This window comes from Petaurus breviceps, unplaced genomic scaffold (genome assembly GCF_028583685.1).
Source record: "Petaurus breviceps papuanus isolate PSGF00001 unplaced genomic scaffold, PetGlider_PUasm1.0 91041, whole genome shotgun sequence".
NCBI classification, from domain to species: Eukaryota; Metazoa; Chordata; class Mammalia; order Diprotodontia; family Petauridae; genus Petaurus; species Petaurus breviceps.
In genome coordinates, this window is record NW_027187400.1 from 20,927,704 (window position 1) to 20,932,029 (window position 4,326).

The window sequence follows — 4,326 nt, forward strand, 5'->3', positions numbered from 1 at the left end:
TTTTTACAAACTATGTCTCTGATAAAGGACTCATTTCTAAAATATACAGAGAATTGATTCAAATTTATAAGAATACAAGTCATTCCCCAATTGATAAATGGTCAAAGGATATGAACAGGCAGTTTTCAGAGGAAGAAATTAAAGATATAAGCACATGAAAAAATGCTCTAAATCACTATTGATCAGAGAAATGCAAATCAAAACAACTCTGAGGTACCACATCTCACCAGTCAGATTGGCTAAGATGACAAAACAGGAAAGTGACAAATGCTGGAGAGGATGTGGACAAATTGGGACACTAATGCGTTGCTGGTGGAGTTGTGAACTGATCCAACCATTCTGGAGAGCAATCTGGAATTATGCCCAAAGGCCTATAAATAATTTCATACCCTTTAACCCAGCAATACCACTTCTAGGGTTGTATCCCAAAGAGATCATAGAAGTGGAAGGAAGACCCATATGTACAAAAATATAGCAGCTCTTTTTGTGGTGGCAAAGAATTGGAAATTAAGGGGGTGCCCATCAATTGGGGAATGGCTGAACAAGTTGTGGTATATGCATGTAATGAAATACTATTGTGCTATAAGAAACGAGGGGCAGGTGAACTTCATATTTACCTGGAGAGGCTTATACGAACTGATGCTGAGTGAGAAGAGTAGAGCCAGGAGAAATTTGTACACAATTTCAGACACAACTTATGTGTGACAACCAACTTTGATAGACTGGACTCTTCTCAGCAATTCAGGGTTATAAGTCAACCCCAGAAGTCTCATGAGGGAGAGAGATGGAGAGAGGAGTTAATGAGGTCAATGAGTGATTAAGGGTGGGAGGCCACCTGGAGACTGTAGACAATGGTGGGCTAGGCCAGTTCAAGGTGGATCATATTTTGATAGGCTCAAGGGTGGGAAGTAGAGGAACAATGGAAGGCTAGGCTAGTAGTTAGCAGTTAGTAGGCCTGGGCCCAGCCACAAAGTAAGGCTTATTGCCTCATGAAAATGCCTCATCAAATGAAACAATTTAATCAAGAGTCCAATGGAGGTTCCCAGAGCCTGTACCTCAAGGACTCAAGGAGAGTTAAAGGGGGCTCCCAGAGCCCATACCTCATCAGTGTTGCAAAAAAAAGCAAGAAAAGTTAAGTGAGAAAATTATACTTCAATCTACATTCAGAATTCATCAGTTCTGTCTCTGAAAGTGGATAGCATTTTTAATCATGAGTTCTTCAGAATTGTCTCAGATCATTGTATTGATCAGAGTAGTTGTCTTTCACCATTGATAATCCTTACAATATTGCTGTTACTATGTACATTGCTCTCTGGTTCTGCTTACTTCATTGTGCATCAATTCATATGTCTTTCCAAGTTGTTGTTTTTTTCTGAAACCATCCTGCTTGTCATTTCTTATAGCATAATAGTACTCCATCACAATCATATACCACAAATTGTCCAGCCTTTCTCCAGTTGAAGAGCATCCCCTCAGTTTCTAATTCTTCACCACCACAAAAAGAAGAGCTCTGAATATGTTTGCACTTTTCTTTGATCTTTTTCAGATATAGATCTAGTACTGATATTTTGGGGTCAAAAGGTATGCACAGTTTTATAACCTTTTGGACATAGTTCCAAATTGTTCTCCAGAGTGACTGGACCAGTTCATAGTTCTGCCAACAGCATAGCATCATTTCTGACAACATAGCAATGTTCCATTATATTCATACATGTACGTTTTTAATTTGATACCAGTAAAAACCCTGTGAGGAAAGTAATGAAAGTATTAATATCCTCATTTTTCAGCTGAAGGAACTTAGTTTCTTGGAAAAGTGAAGTGATTTTCCCAAAGTCACAAAACAAGTATTTAGAGTAATCAGGACTTGAAGCCAAATCTCTTAACTCCAAGATTAGAATTCTCTCTATCATTCTACACATCCTTTAAAAAGTGGTAAAAATCTGAACTGTTATTAGTTTTAACTAATTTATCATCCTCATATATTGAGTTTATGTTTCATGATCATAATTTTCCCCCAAATACTTTTATTTCATACCACCATAAAATAAAAGAAAGCATTGTCAAATGACGATTGCATTTGAGATTTTGTCCTAGGCTCTTTTTTATGTCACAAACATAGAACTGAACAAGTTTATATCAGAGAAAAGCCCCAAAACCTTTCCTCCAAATTTCCCAAAGGGACATGATCATATTTCAAAAATGTGAGTGCCCTAGTTCCAAAGACTGTTGAAATCTTGTTCCAAGTCATACAAAAGGAAGTTTATGTCTTCATGATTAGAAAAAGAAATGATTCATTCATTAATATGTCACGTAAATACTTAAATTGACAGCAAAGTAGTTAAGCTAAGATATTTCATTGCAGGATAGCAAGTAACATATGAAAAAAGATTTAAAAAGTCAGATACTCAGATGAGGCAGAAAACCAGATGGAAAACCTAGAAATTTTTATAATCCCCTATTGTCTTATTGAAGCAAGACTAGCAGGATAATGGCAGCAGAAAGAGTATTGCCCTTAGAGAGGGAACTCTAATACTAGCTCTGCCATTCACAAGATGTTGGACCTGAGGCAGTTCATAGTCTCAAACCCGTAATTTCCTTATCCTCAAACTGGGCCCCACGGGTTTTAAAGCAGAAGTGACTTAAAGGGCCTCTGTCTAGTCCAAACCCATCATTTTACAGAGGAGGAGACTGAGGTTTACAGAGATGTGATGAGGAAGAATGCTAGGATGAAAACATTTTGTCCGCAGACCTGGCTTTGAATCCTGGCCTCTGCTTACTACCTATGTGTGCCTTTGGATAAATCACTTAATCTCTCTGGGATTTGGCTTGCTCACTATAAAAACTTTTTGTTTTTTGCTTTTTTTGTATTCTCCACACTTCGTGCAGTATCTGGCACATCATAGGTGCTTAATAAATACTGACTAATTGAACATCTGAGTTTGCTTCTAGCTCTAAATCTATTATTTCTTCTAAACCTATGATTTCTGTTGTCCATGTTTAAACATGATAAGAGTGGTTGGGGCGGCTAGGTGGCGCAGTGAGTAAAGCGCCGGCCCTGGAGTCGGGAGGACCTCGAGTTCGGTTCAGGCCTGGCCTGAGACACTTAACACCCACACAAAAATACTAGCTGTGTAACCTTGGGCAAGTTACTTAACCCCAATTGCCCTCCAAAAGGCAAAAAAAAAAAAAAAGATGATAAGAGTGGCAATGTGGTACAATGAGAGTGCTAAATTTGGAATCAGAGAACCTGTGCTTTGCCAGTTATTACCAATGTGACCATAGGCATATTACTTTCACATCTGCAAAATGAAGGGATCAGTTGAATTATTTGACAGCTAAACTCTCTTCTGGCTCAAAATTTATGACTCCAATAACAAAAGCAGAATTTGAACCCAGAGCCTCCAACTCCAAAGCCATACCACTCTGCACTGTGGTGCACTGTAACGCTCAAAGCATTGTTCTGAGGATCAAATGTTGACATATTTGTAAAGGTGATTTGAAACTGTAATGTAAGGAAAAATATTAGAGAATGTGATTGATGAGGTATGGACTCTGGGAGCCCCCTCTAACTCTCCTTGAGTCCTTGAGGTACAGGCTCTGGGAACCTCCATTGGACTCTTGATTAAATTATCCCGTTTAATGAGGCATTTGCATGAGGCAATAAGCCTTACATCATGGCTGGGCCCACATCTCTAGCCCAGTTATTAACTGCTAACTACTAACTCTAGCCTAGTTACTAGCCTAGCTACTAGCCTAGCCCTCCCTTGTTCTGTCTACTTCCCACCCTTGAGCCTATCAAAATATTGAACCACCCTTGAACTGGCCTAGCCCACCATTGTTTGTCCAGGTGGGCTCCCACCCTTAATCACTCATTGACCTCATTAACTCCTTCTGAAGACCCTCCCCAACCTCCTCCTCTAGACCACCCCTAGATTCTTCCCACAACCTTCTGTATGTAAGACCCCATCCTGACTTCATGTTTGTGAGAGCTCCACAGAATGGTGAGAGCACCATAGAATGTGTCTAATGCAAGCAAACTTTTAAACTTTACTTTTCTTTGGCTGAGATTACTCGATTCTAATTCATTCGGCAGGACCCAGCGAGTTGGTATTTTGGGGTCTCCAGAGCAACCCTAACCCTCTTAGTGGGTAGGTAACCTCTTCAGGATGAAGAGAAATACACAATTAACAGCCATAGCTGTGAATGTAAAAGGAATGAGTTCACCATTAAGAAAGAGGTTAGTTGTTTTTTTAAATTGTAAAGTGGTATATAGTTGTAAATAAGGTGTTAAATCACTTTGATGTTAATTAGTCTTGAGGTTATAGA